Genomic DNA, 15,199 nt, shown 5'->3' with positions numbered 1-15,199 from the left:
CTGAGCATTGTAAACCCTCCAAGGGAATCCCTACTCAGATTCACAAGAGGATTGGAGGATCCAGGTATCCTTTCTTTGAGTAGCAACTGAAAACTTTCCTCCTTTTTCTAAATTTGGTTCTGGAAAATTGTGAATCATGAGTTCTTCAGGAAATCAAATCCTAAGTTTTTAATGATGAAGAGTGCTATCGTGTTTTATTTGTTATGGGGAAAATAACCATTACTTTGGAAGTGAGAGGGAGTTGAGAAAGAAGTGCCGATGAACTAGCAATTTCCATAATCATGACCCAGCTTCCTCTGCAGGTAGGATTATTGGTCACAAGGAAACTCTTCACAGATATTAGTGGTGGGAAGTATGATTCTATCCTCTATTACCTTCCAAAGAAATTATGAACAGCATTTTTTTCTTCTCTACATCACTTGGTTTCACATTGGATATCATTAGCAAAATGAGACAGAAATGCATAAATAGGTTTTCATAGGAAAATTAGAGGTGGTAAATGATTTAATACCATTTCCTTTAAGGAACCAGGAATCTAGAGAAAAGTTTTTAGCCTCAATTATAGATCCAGTCATAAAAACTAGGAACACATCACAGGCCCTTTGGCAACCTCTATATGGTGATTTCAGGATTTGTCCTGTTGCAGAAAAGAACTTATAGGCTGCTCTTGCTAAAGTCAGTCACTCTTTGCTAGCACCTCCTCATGGTAACAAAAAGCAGGACAAAAGCTTGATGGATCTTGCTACCTGCACTCTGTCTTCTTTACTCTGAGGCAGTCTGTCCTGCACTCATGGATTGCAGAACAAGGAATTCCATAAATATATTTCTTGTCATGAGAGTTGTTCCTAGGAAATAGCAACTTTCTTATCATAGACAAAGCTCAACCAGAACAACTAAGAAAACATCTACTAGACCACTGTTAGACCAGCAGTGCTACCTGTGTATGCCTCTTGTCAACCCCACTTCCATTCCTTCCCTATGCAGTTCTTGTCAATCCCTTCCTCTGATGACAGGGCTGAGGAGATAGATCCCCTTGTATTCACAGCAGAGCTATACCAATTCAGGCCCCTTTCCTGTCTTCACCAGTGCTCATCTCTTTGATTGGCACCTTGGTTTGGGTGGCAGAAACTGGTCAGTTGGTAAGGCTGGAGCTAGGATTCCCACCACGTCCCAGCGCTTACAGATGATGGTGGATGAATCAAACGCAGCCACACTTGTTATTGTAAAGAAAAAGCAGTTGGGTGCTGGGCATATTCTTCAGTCAAATGAACAAGTGCCTGGGAACTTCATGTTGGACTGACTTCAGCTCACTGGGAAAGCAGACCTGCTCTTGACCAGTGGCACAGTGTCATTGCTGCAAACCAGAAGCACCCTTGTGATGGTTGTCTCTCTGGAGAATTCCTTTTCCTCAATCTCACTAGACTGACTGAGGAAATGCCAAGTTCCAGATGACAGCAACCCAGAAGATGTTGAGACATAGGAAGCAAAAAATAAGAAGGAAAGGAGAGACTGACCTTCAAGAACTGGGTGACAATTTCAGGAACATCGTGAAAATTTTGTGAACTACTGCTAATCATGTGATGTCTCTGAGGCCCAATTTTCTATTCTTTAAAATTTGAGTTAAGACACATTTCACCTTCTAAAATTTTAAAGATCAAGTAAAATGATAAATGTAAAAATCCTTCATGAACACTCATCATAATCTAGTGTTCTTGCTGTTCTTAACAATGATTGCTCTGCATGCTCATGACATTCACTATTTTACATCTCTGCCATTTGATTTTTCCTCCTTATCTCACACATATAAATATGTGTTCTTGGTAATTATACTGAGGTATGGAGGGCTGGGGAGGATAAAACCAAATATCTACACGTAGAGATTGAAAATAATTTCAGCCGTGAGTGGTGGCACACACCTGTAATCCCAGGAATTGTGGAGGATGTGTCATGGGAATTGCAAATTCAAGCCAGCCTCAGAAACTTGGTGAGGCTCTAAGCAAATTAGCAAAACCCTGTCTCTAAATAAAATATTTTTCAAAAGGTCTGGGCAATCCACATCCCCCATTTGACCCCTTTGATCTCATATTCCATATTTTGGGCATATAATAAAATATGTATGTTCTTTTTTCTGTAGGTTTATTTCATAGACTAAAATCATATAATCTCTGCACTTCCCTGGAGTATATTTCCCAAATTTGGCAATTTCCCTACTGCCAGAAGAAAGCCATCTTTCAAGAGAAGGGCACTGCAACTGGGTCAGGCATTTTAAAGGGAAGGAACTAGTCTTTCCTCACTGGGTGTTCTATCATGCATTATGAGTCATCTCCCCTGAATCCCCTAAAATGACTATGTAGTTCAGGTGAGCATGGCTGAAATGATAGGAGTTTATAAACTGAGACCATCCCTCCTCTCCTCCACAACTTGAAATCCCAAAACAATCATCCTGGCAGACCTTCCTGTTTTAGATCACTTTTTCATTGCTGTGACCAAATCAACAAGAAAAATTTTAGAGGAAGAAATATTTATCTAGGGCTCACAGATGCAGAGGTCTCTACATGGTTGGTTGTTTTGCTTTGCACACAAGTTGTGGCAGAACATCATGGTGGATGAGTATGATGGAAGAAAGCAGTCAGGACATGGCACCAGGATGCCTAGAGAGTTTGCCTCACCACAGACAAAATATAAACCCCAAGTGAACATCAGGAAAACATGCCCTCCACACATGCCTTACCTGCCTATAGTCACAATCCAGTTAATCCAGTGTATTTTTTCACCAACTAGGTTACAGCTCCCATAACCCAATCATTTGAATTCTCAGCATTCTTTTGTTAGTTCACACATGAGTATTGGGGGAGACCCCATATCTAAACCACAACACCCCCAATAATCCTACTCACATTGCAGCTTCTAGTCATTCCCAGGATCTGTGCAGAAGATAGTGGTCCTCATCCACAGTTATGAACTCATCCTTGTAGCTGCTGATTAAGAAATATAAAGGTGATGATGTATTTTAGTGAACTTGTTAATATTGTCAACCTGATCCCTAATATCCAAATCCTTCCAACTAAAAGCCCCTTGGTGAGTTACATAAAAAAAGGTACCATGAGGAATTAGCCTGAGTTCAGGGTCTTGCTGTGACTCTCTTGCATACCCTGGTGAAGACCATCAATACTCAAAACACATCTCTTCTAAATGATGAACTGTGCCTCTGTGGACTGATCAGTGTGGCCATCAGAAACACCAACAAAAGGGAGCCTACACATGGCCCAGAAAATGAAGACTGGAAGAAAGTGTATCACAGAATGAATTTGTAACATGTGTACCATCTTTGAATCTTTTACCTGGTTCCTTCTAACCTGAGTATGGATTAAGATAAAGTGACTTCTTTCAAGAAAAGCACCTGAGAATTAGTAATGCTGATCTACAATGCCTCTCTGACTCTTATTACCTTGTCAGATCTAATCCTGTGAATTGATACTTATCCCTTTCACCTACTAGATCATTCCACAGTCTCCCCAAATCTATGTCATAGTTTATTTTCTATTTTTTCTCTTTGAGTGCAGAAAAAGAGACCAAGAGTCGAATGTGTCCATACACACATGCTCCAAATAGAGGAGCCAAATGGGAACCCAGACTTGGGCCCCAATGCTGAGGTCCGAACAAGTCCCTGGGTGTGAGATCAAGAGTCACCATGCACAGGAATAGGAGTCAGGAACTCTGTGATCTTGTGGAAATCCCAGACACCAGCAACACTATGAATTTGTGTCAAGGATACTCAGCCTGGCATAGTGGTCACAATGTAGAAAGCACATGTCTCCTTCAGATCACAGGTTCTGAGAGTTGGGACACAGCATTAGAAGAGGTCAGATCCTATCAGTAACGGGTCTGTCCTTAGCAGCAAACAGCTGGTGTGGCTTTAGTGGTATTTGTTGACATCATCTGAGTGACCCCTGGAAGCATGAAAGCCCATGACTGCACATCCTGGGAGAGTGACAAAGGAGAGCTCAGAGATTGCTCTGCTGCCATCCTGGATATCACCTTCTGTGGTTCTCAGATGAGATGAACCTTGCAGAGGGAACTGTTTCTGCCCCTTGAAGAGGCATCACTGGAACAGAGAGTTGTTGTTTCTCTGTCTGGGCTGAGCCTGTCTGTGCAGTACCACTTCAGTTAGAGTCTGACTGCTGCCACCATGTAAGGAAATATTTGAAAGAGTAGTAAAAAATTATATATGGAATATCATTGTCTCTTCTGAATAGTGTCTAATAGAATAACGAGGGAAATATTATTTTAGATCTCTTTTGAGATCATACAATATAGTACTTTTTATTCAGTTATTTTGCAGTGATTAAAAAATGCAAGTGCACTCTATTAATAACTTTGGGAAATGCTCATAATGTGCTTAAGTTTACACAACTTTACAAAAATATTCTATGTCACTTTTGTAAATAAAATTCATGAAAATATGTATTTTATATATTGGTTAAGACTAGAAAAATGTTAAAACCAGTAGACCTGTCAGTTTCAATGAGAGAATCTCTGAGGGAGCAATTAAAACATACCTTTGAATAATAGTTTATTTTAATGCAAATACTATTTGCAAAACCATTGTATAACTCTTTATACTTTTTGTACCTACCACTCAGTCTCTGAGGCAGTGCACATTCAGATTACTTGGTGGTGTTCAAAATGGATTGTGGAACCTGAAGCAGAAGCAATCCAAGTCATCTTACCAAAGTCACTGGAATCATATCTGTTCTCATCTATATGCACCGAGTGTAGGTCCTGAAGGAAAGGTCACAGCAAAATATTGCATGGAGTTTAACATATGTTAATGTGTTATAATGTATTACCTATATATTATGCCTCTAGAAGTAGCCTTAATTTTCAGTTTTTGGGAGAAATCTCTCTTAAGTACCAGTTACAAAACTTACCTGATTATGCTTAGATATCACTTAATATACTGTGAAATGTGAACACTCAAAATAGATGGAAACTAACAAAGACCATTTGAGAGAAAGTTCTTGTTTTTTGACTGATGCACTAATATAGCAAAGAGAAATCCCAGAGTGATATGTCTTAACAGAAATGATAATTACTAGGCCAAAATTAAAAGATAAATTCAACAAGCCATGAAGAAAGGGTTTCTGTATATATATAACCAATTGTAAGCAGAAGAAATTAAATATTGAGGTGTGGTGTGGTATGGTGAACAAGAATGAGAGCAAACTTTTTATATTTTATCTATGCTGAATGATTTTTTTGTAGGATACAATACACAAAGTCATCATTGCAATGTTGTAAATATTTTCCCATCACTAATGTTCAGTCTGTTCTCTGTCCAGCTATATTACTTATGCCAGGATGTGCAGAACAATACAGAAAGAAAACAGTCAGATGCAGAGGAAAAGAGACAGAAAGCAACTATTCTGGTTTTGGAGAAGGTAATTTACAGCTTGCATTTGATTTTCATGTAGGAACTTTGTATGCCTGTCTTGGTTTGGTGATTTTAAACACCTTGATGTTCCAATTCTCCAAAACCAGTTAGGTTTATTGCAAACTGAAACTTTCCTTCCTAACATTAAATGCACTTGATTCAGATCAAATCTACCCATTCATCTACTGTTCTTTACTCTGTGTCTGTCCATCAATTATTACCTGTGCATCAACAGAGTGCTGATTACTGAGCTGTCAATCAATTAAAAATGGCTTTGTTACTGCCATATATCAGTTAATCTAATCTGACCTTGGTTGGTTGTGATTCATCTTCCAGCTTTAGTTTCTTCCTCAATCTTATTTCTCATCAATCTACAAAATGTTATTCATTCCATGCATGTAGGTTATTTCCCCTACATACACCATGATTTCTAGATTACTTACCTCCAAGAAAGGAAGGAAGGGATGAGGGACATATGGAAGAATGGAAGGCAAAAAGGTAGAAAGGAAGGAAGGAAGACAAGCAAATGTCACTTTTATCAATTTACTGAAATTATATCAACTTGCTGGAATTTTCCATTAAGACTCAAATGATAATTCAATGAAATTTTGACATTTAGTCAATAATACTATTAGGGATTGTGTGTGTGTGTGTGTGTGTGTGTGTGTGTAAGAGGGAATCAAACAGGCCCTAATGTGTATATATTAGTACTATTTAAGGTCCATTCCTGGATAATTCACTTCTGCATGGCTTGGCCTGCTTCCATGGCACTGGTCATCTGCATATTCCTATCTGTGGTGATTGTTTAGTATTGTGCATATTAACACCTGTGTGTTCTGAAAGTCTTTTCAGGGTGTCTTTGCCCTCTCTTGCTTAGCTTAGGGACTTATGAATCACTTTTTAGGCTCTTCTTTCCCTCTGTGTCTGAGGGGTTCCCCCAGCTCTTAGCAGGGATTATGACCACTCTCCACCACGCTCAGAGTTACATGGACAAGGAGCTGCCAGGGTCTCCTAAAATAAGGACTGTTTACCACATCTTATACTTGACGTATTTCTTTCAGAAAATCCTGAGGAACCCCATGGATGTCTCCAGAAGCTTCCCTTACCCATTGCAAAAATCTGGTCCACCAGGGGGTGGGTTCAGGTCTAGATGAGAACTTGGGGGGTCATCTAAGAAGCTGCAGAGAGCAGCAGGGAGCTCCACTGCCACCTGCTCCTGGCAATTCCTCCTCATCCAGAACTGTTGCCTGGACTCTGATCTGGGCCACTAAGAGCATTTATTATATGAAGGATAATCATACTGAGTTTATTTTATTGCTTTTGTTTGTTTTAAATGTTTTCTTGGTTATTCATAATTTTTACTTAAGGAGAGGATAAACAGAATTTTTCCTTTCCTCATTTTTTTAACATTAAAATTAAAGAATCTGGAATTTAAAGGCTTAGGAAACAAACTAGGTGGCATGTTGCTAGCACTGGGACAGAGTCTTTGCATGATCCTCTGTGTGAAAATCCCCTACATGACAGCTGCTGGCTGCAGGGCACAGAGTTTCCAGCTTAGCTGGAAGGAGTGAACTCCAAGTTCTGCCTTCTTCACAGACTGCCCATCTATAAAGTGACTGTGATCATATCCTCCCAGAAACAGCTCAGTGCTTTCCAGGCTTGGGAAAATAGAAAAAGATGCATCAGGCAGTAAGGAGGAGTGGGATGTGAAAATAACTGTGGCAGTGTTTAAACCAAATCTAATGGACATCATTAGTATATGTTTAATTAAGGCTGTTCTCATTAAAAACTGATAATAGAGTCATTCTTTTTTCAAATTTTAATTGTTTGTTCTAATTAGTTGTATATGACAGTAGAATGCATTTTTACATTTTGATACATCAAACAAAAATACAGTGTAATATGTAGTTCCAATTACTATGAAATTTAGAAACACAAGGTATAATTCCATGGCTCCTAATGTATTCACAAAAAATATTCAATAATGACACAATTTAAATTTAGGGATTGACTTTTTTTAGTGTTGCTGGAATTGAACCCAGAACCTCATGCATGTTAATCAAGCTTTCTCTTACTGAGCTACACCACAGGTCCTTGTTTTAAATTTTGGTTTTGAGACATGGTTGTGCTAAGTCACCCAGATTGAATTCAAACTTGTGATCTTCCCTCTTTAGTCTCCTAAATACTTGGGAATACAGGTGTGTACCGTCATGACCAGGGATCATTAAAATATCCTTTATCAGCATCTTTCCTGGAATCTACATATAATTTAATATTACATTATATTTTTAAATTTATTTTAATATTAATATAACACAATTCCATGTGTCCAGTGTTCTGCTTTGTTAGTTTTAATAATGATTTCCACCTAGATTTATGTAGATTTTACAGCATATCTTTCACCACATCAAGAAACTAAAATGGGGGAGGGTACCTGAGCCAGGCTGTGGCAGTGGCAGTGGGCAGAGAGAGGCAACGCGCTGTCCTGGAAGCGGTGCGGCTGCAGCGACAGCGGCGCCCAAGTGGAACAGCGGGAGCTGAGTGCTGTGCTGCGGGGATTTGGAAGCCATGACGGTGGGCTGCTGCGACCATCCGGTGTGCTCACGCTGTTCCAACAAGATGCGGGTGCTGTGCGAGCAGCTCTACTGCGCCGTGTGCCGCGAGGAGCTGTGCCAGGCGGTCTTGGGGAAGAAGCTTCCTGCCTTTGCCACAAACCCCATCCAGCAGCTGCAGCACGAGAAGAAATATGACATCGACTTTGCAGATGGAAAAGTGTTTCCATTGTACAGGCAGCTGTTGCAGCATGAGTGCCCGCAGTGCCCCCAGCTGTCGCCCTTTGGCTTCTTCGGGGACCTGGAGCAGCACATGCGGCAGCAGCATGAGCTATTCTGCTGCAAGCTGTGCCTGAAGCGCTTCAGGATCTTCATCTGGGAGCTCAAGTGGTACTCGCGCAAGGACCTGGCTTGGCACCGCAAGCAAGGGGATCCTGAAGACACATCACACCGTGGACACGCGCTCTACAAGTTCTACAACAACGAACTGCTGAGTCACTTGCGCAGAGACCACTTCTTCTATGACGAAGATGGGGCCCAGGACTACTACAGAGACTATGCATACCTGCGTGAGCACTTCCTGGAGAAACGCTTCCTGTGTGAAGAGGGCCGCTGTAGCACAGAGCAGTTCACCCATGCCTCAGCACTGAGATTGACCTCAATCACACCGGACTGCCTGTCACAGCCGCAGCAGTGCTGAGGCACACCAGAACCACCAGATTGACCTGCAGTTCAGCTTTTCACCATCACAGTCATGTCCCAGTGAGGGGATTGTCAGCGGTGAGGAATACCAGGAGATGGACAGGTACAACCGCCAGGGTTGATGGGCCCAGGCCAGCGGGCATGGAGCCCAGCAGAGCTGTCAAGGAAACTGGAAGTAGAAGAGGGAAGAAGAGGGAAGAAGAGGAACGAGAAGTGGTTGCTGCCATCTGGGCATCAGTGGCTGCACAGCAAGAGACGCACAGGAGGGAGGAGCAGTAGGACGGTGGCAGGCCTAAGAGGGAAGAGGCCACAGTGCAGGGGTCCAATGAGCCCCACAATCCTGGCACCTAAACGGACTCAGGGTGAAGGCCTAGGCCCCAGGGAGGCCTCAGCAAATGATCCTGTAGGCCAAGAAGACTGCCTGGGCCTGGGTCCAGGGCTCAACCCCCAAAGCATCCTCCTACTCCGAAACTCAAGGATGAAGATTTCCCCAACCTCTGTGATTCTACTTCCTCCTGCTGCACAGGGGAAGTTTCAGGTCTTCTGGGGCTAGCGTTGGTGTACCCTGTTCCCGCCAGGGGTAGAAACACCTTCCAGAAGGAGGATTTCCCTGCCCTGCTGTCCTCTGCATCCAAGCCCAGTACCACCCTGCCAAGCCTCATCTCTGCCTGGAAGAGCAGTTGCAGCAAGAAAGGGGCTCCACCCACTCCAGGGGCCCAGGCTGCTAGTGGGAGCAGCCAGACCTCCAGGAAGACTGGGAAGGGGAGCAGGGTTGCACAGGAAGGGTGGCCTGCCCCCCTGTGGAGGAGCAGGGCAGTGGCCTTGGGGCCCAGGAGTTGCGGAGCATGCCCACTGGGACAGCTGCTTCTCTGCTGGATCCAGCCTCCACACTGACTTCCACCAAGGTTGGCAAGAAAGAGAAGGTGGGCTCTGAAAAGGCTGGTACTACACTGTCCCTGCCACTGCCCCCTGACCATACCCCAAAATCTGGGGCTGAGCAGGCCCCTGAAGTTCCTGTGAGTAGAGCAGAATGGCCAGTAGCTGTTATCATCAGTGGACACACAGAAGAGCCGACCCTGGCTCAGAGCACCCCCAATGAACCCCTGGGCCTCCCAAGTCCCCCGGAGCCCCTTCCCTGCCCCACACCCCAGGAAGACATCCCAGTGCTGGGCGCCCCTGCCCACCCAGGATGCCTCCTCCTCCAGGATTCAACACTGTGGTGCTACTGAAGGGCACACCACCCGCAACCCCACCTGGCCTGGTACCTCCTGTCAGCAAGACAGCCCCCAACCCCAGTTTCTCCAGCCTCCTGCCCAGTCCCCACCCAGCCTGCATTCCCAGCCCTACCAATACCACCACCACCACCACCACCACCACCACGAAAGTCCCCATGCTGACATCCACACCACGAGCCTACTTGGTCCCTGAGAACTTTTGGAAGAGGAACCTGCAGCTCATCCAGTCTATCAAGGACTTTGTGCAGAGTGATAAGGCCCACTTTCGCAAGTTTAAGAGCCACTTGGGGGAGTTCAGACAGGGAATGATCTCCACAGCCCAGTAGTACAACAGCCACCGGGACCTGCTCTGGGAGAACTTCCAGAAGATCTTCAGTGAGCTGCTGGTGCTGCTGCCTGACATGGGCAAGCAGCAGGAGCTGCTGTCTGCACACATGGACTTCCGCAGCCTTGAGAAGCCAGCGGACACCAAGTCCAAGGGGAATAAGAGGAGCGCATGGCAGCCAAGCACCCGGCAGTGCTGTGTGCCCCACCTGCCAGTAGGTGCTGGTGCAGGATGACATCAGTAGCCACCAGGCGCTGCTCACTGCCCAGACAATGACTTCCCCTCCCTTCAAGCCATTGCCAGGATCATCACATAGCTCCTGCCAATGGAGGCCGGAGTTGTCACACCTGTGTGCCTCCTTTCTCCTTCCTTTCTCCTGCCAGTGGCCAGGCAGCCAGGTAAGGTCCTGGTAAGGCTGCTGCTCAGAGACCCACCCTGTGCTGTCAGCACACCATCATGAAGAAGTTCCACCCCCTGCTCAGCAGTGGGCCACTCTTGTTTTTCATTGTTGTGCTTTTGGAAAGTGCCAGGGAGGGAAGGGCTGGGATGCCAGGACCTCTGCTTTTGGTAACAGTCAGAGGCTTCAGTGGCACAAACTGGGCCCTCATGAGCCTGAGCTGAAAGCTGTGGATCCCCTGGTGCTGGAGTTGGCTGTTCAGTGTGTCATGAAAACAGTTCATAATTCAAGAGTGTTCAGGATTAAAAGCAGATAAATTTCTGCTACTTGAAGTTGAACCCTTGTATGAGACAAGTTGAATCTAGGATCTCTAGTTGCCTCTGACCTTTTATAAGACAGTTTATCTTCAAATAAATTTATTTTGCAGTAAAAAAAATGAAATTGAAATGTTTTGAATAAATAACAGAAGAACCAAATATATCTTCTTCTTATGAAAATCTATGCAGCACTTTTGCCTAGAATTAAATATCCTATCCTTAACCCTCTCAACCAATCTCACTCAGTAGTAGAAGAATGTGGATTACAGATCGTCCCAACAAGTTTGAGGACAGGACATTTTATGAGAGAGTGATGAGGGACCTGGGAACTCCGCAGGGGCAGTCCTTGGTTGAGGTCACAGGCTGTGGTCACTGAGGAGTTCCTCTGAGAGAGGATTGGCCTGTGCCTCCTGATGCTGAGGTGTCTCGGGGATATGAGAGCTTGCAGGTACACCTCTGGTGAGGAAGGAATGAGGATAAATGGCACACTCAGAACAACTATAGCCCATGTCCATCAACAGCAGGACATGGTCCAGGATGCACACAGAGATCTCAATCCAGGTTAAGTGAGACAGGACCATAGACATGCTTCTGTGGCCAGAGACACCCACCCATTTCCACTTATAAAGGAGTCACCAGGAAATGCCTGCCCAGTTCTGGTCAGTTGAAGGGAAGTGATGATGGAAACATTCCGCATAAGCTGCAGATAACCACATACAGCAAAGAAGGAGAGGAGCTCTTCACCAACCCTGTTGTTAACCACAGAAATCCCTCCATGGATACAGTAACTAGATAAAGTGGGATATCCTCCCAGATATTTAAAATTGAAGTACTGTCTCCTTTATGATGAGCCAGGGTCTGGGGTTATAACTCAGTGGCAAAAAGCTAGCCTAGCATGCACAAGGCACTGGGTTTGATCCTTACCACCACATTAAAAAAACAAACAAATAAAATATGATGAGCCAGTCATTTATCCTGAAGTTTTACCTGCATTTGATTACATTAAGCCTCAGGATACCAATATGGAGGCACATTTTAATGCTCAAAGGACAGTGCAGATTACTGAGGAAACAGAATTGCATGACATTCTCAGGTCCACATGGGTCCAGGCTCATGTGATCCCAGGCCATCTGCACTGGCACCAAGGCCCAATGCCCTCTGCTCTAATGGCTCTGCATTGTCTCATCTACATGAACATGGTTCCCACACATCTGCAGGTGTGATGACAGTCCATCTCCATGATCTCCTTTAAGACTCATTCAGATTCAGGAGGCACTATGCTGTAGCCAGTGAACAATGGGATCTAAATTTAAACTCTCAATCTCAGCAGCAATGCCACCTTGAACTAAGAATTTTATATAAACAGCCTAGGAGGAATGTGAGCCATGAGCCCTCCAGAAAAGCAGAACACACAATGTAGTGCCATCTGTTGACTGAACATTTCAGGCTCAAAATAGTGTCCTTCAACTACACAGCTAAGGACCCGAGTCTCATTTCTCTGCTGTCCTCTCCTCTCCAGGCTTTTCCCATCCATAACAGTGTTCCAGCAGCAGCTCAGTCCAGGTTGGTGAAGAAAACTCCTCTGTCACTCTTGTCCTATGTCCACATGAAGCCCACTCCCTTAGTAATTTATGAGCAACCCCACCAATGTGCTGACAATTACTCTGTGTCATACTGACCTCCAGGAGGTCTGTTGGAGGAAGAGGCCTCTCTAATGCCAAGGTAAGATGCCCCAATGTGATGGGAAAGAGTTTTTTTATCTTATTTTCAAATGTAATTTTTTATGAAAATGTGACATCATACATGACAGATGACATGGAACTTTCCTTGGGGATGAGAATGGATTACCTCTTCCAGTAGGTGACACTGGGTCAAAGAGGGCATGCCATTGACAGCACTAGCCTATTTACTGAGTGGTAATAGGGGCCAATCCTCAGCACCATCTTCCTTCTGGATAAAGAGACTTGTAATTTCCCACCAAGACCAACATGAGAAATAACAGCTCAAGGAATATCACACCCTTTGAGTGGGTGTGTTGCCCCTGCCTTGGGGTCTTTCACTGGATGTCAACCCTCAAAAAAGTAAGAGGAGAAGAGAAGCCTCAGTCAACCGTTCACACCATCCTACAACTGCCATGGTCTCAATACCAAATAAAAACGGGAAGAGTTCCATAACCATTCTCACTTAAGGTAGCCCTAGTTGAGGAGAAATGTCAACTTTCCTGCTGGCTCAGTCCTATGATCCTCTCTTATTTCTGTTGCTATGGAGCACAGAGGAGTGTAGGGACCAAATTCACCTTTCAGGTGACAAAACCTGGCCCCTTGTGAACAGGCAATTGGAACACTGTCATGTGGCTTGCTTGGCCATTTCCGCATGTGGATCTGTGTGGTGTGATGTTAGTAGCATGGATATGGTACTTTCTAGACTCAAATATCCTTTAATAGCAAAACTTGTAGATTCTACCCCTCACCACAAAGAGTGCTGGACAAGTATGCATGTGCTTATGAAATTGATGCTTTGTGACTTTAACTGGGCCATGGATGATCCCCTAGGAAAAGCAGAGCTGGGAAAGTCCCATCTTCCTTCATTTTGTCTTCTCAGAGAAGCCTTATTCTAACAGGTGGACATAAACCAGTTACACATGTAGAAATTACATTAATTACCATGAAGCAAACAAAGAAATCTTCCCAGTCCCTCCTCACACTTATTTATTCATTCCACAATCCCAACAGTGCTGTTGCCAGTAAAGAGGAAAATCCCACCCTCTCAGAATCATCTGGTGGGCAGAGGTCTGAGCCTGGCCTGGGCTCCCTGCCTAGGAGTTATTAACACAGTGTGTGCATTGCAGCTGCAACTCCAGCACCACAGGACTGATACTGAGGGTTGCAACAATCCTAAGCATGTGGGAAGTGACATGCTGAGAATGTGAGGATTTACAGATGTGAGTGATAATTGCTGAATCACTGAACCCACAGAGCCTAGGTAATTTCTGAGAAACCAGGGGAGGAGCAGGATGTGGTGTGGGCAGCATGGCATGCAAGAAACTAATGACTTTATCATTGACCATTGTGTCTTTAAAGACTCCACAGAATTGAGAAAGTATGATTCCAGTTGTGACCATGAAGAATCTCCAGGTAGATTCCAACATTGAGGCAGCACCCAAAGGAAGAACATTCCTGGGAGTCATTGAGTTATAACTGCACAGCTGGAGACAGAGCAAGGGGTATGAAATCAGAAAGAAAAAAAGAAATGTGTCTTTCCAACTGCTAAGAGTGTAATAAAAGTTTTTATGCTTATGGGCTTTGAGTTCTTCATTCCCAGTCAACTTGCTTTACTGCTGAGGTTGCCTTTCCTGCAGATCAGCTGTCTCCTGAATCTGTCCCTGACACACTATGTCCTGGGTTTGTTTGGGTAATGTCTCTTGAGAATGGAGCATAAAGACTTTGGGTGGGGTCTGGTGCTGACCTCCAGTGCAGGTGTCTGATAGACCTCAATCTCTCATGGGCTTCTTAGATCTTAGATATGGGCAGGATGATGTCCCAGGCAACTCAGGTGAGACTTGGTAAGCTGGCTCTGCTGGACTTCCAGGTCTTGCTCAGCAACTTCATGGTTTTATCCTGGCTGTTTTTTCCTGATGCACTGATGCCCTCATGGTCAGGTAACCTGAAGAAACACCAAAGTGTGGATTTAGCATTTACATTCAGCATTTACATTTAAGGAGTCAAACTTAAAAAAAATACTGTTATCATGCTTTATTTTGCTTTAAACTTCTCTAAAATGTCAGTGAGAGAGAAAAGTAATGACCCCATTTCTGTTAGGCTTCTTTATTTCACTTAAGCATTTTGTTGCTACTTTTATCTTTATGTATGAAATTACTGATGTACCAGGTCAAGATTTTAGGATGATCCCATGGTAACTGATGCTGGCTGCATGCATTTGGACTTGAGTGTGGATGTAGTTTTCTTCTGTCAGTTTTGTCATTTACTTGTGGAATCACTGATGTCTCCTTGGGCTGGTTTTATCATCACAGTATTGGCATAAATGTAAATTGACCAAAAAGAAATAGATATCAGCACAGTGAACTTGACCTTTTGCCTTTTTCATGGAGAGCAGTCTCCTGAGTCCCTGCACACTCCTCCCCACTGAGCTACAAGCAGCCTCTGAAAAGAAGTCGGGAGATCCTAGGAGCAAAGGGCAAGACTGAGCCAGGTTGTGTGTGTCACTCAGCAACTTGTGT

At 44.1% G+C, this 15,199-nt stretch overlaps 1 pseudogene; it reads left to right on the top strand.

Annotated features, from left to right (window-relative positions):
- The first annotated feature begins 281 nt into the window (after positions 1-281).
- On the top strand, positions 282-10,564 carry LOC124973734 (E3 ubiquitin-protein ligase ZNF598-like; annotated as a pseudogene).
- The last annotated feature ends 4,635 nt before the right edge of the window (positions 10,565-15,199 follow it).

This window comes from Sciurus carolinensis, unplaced genomic scaffold, assembly GCF_902686445.1.
Source record: "Sciurus carolinensis unplaced genomic scaffold, mSciCar1.2, whole genome shotgun sequence".
NCBI lineage: Eukaryota > Metazoa > Chordata > Mammalia > Rodentia > Sciuridae > Sciurus > Sciurus carolinensis.
Note: the sequence above shows the minus strand (reverse complement) of the source record. Positions and strands in the feature narration are given on the sequence as shown.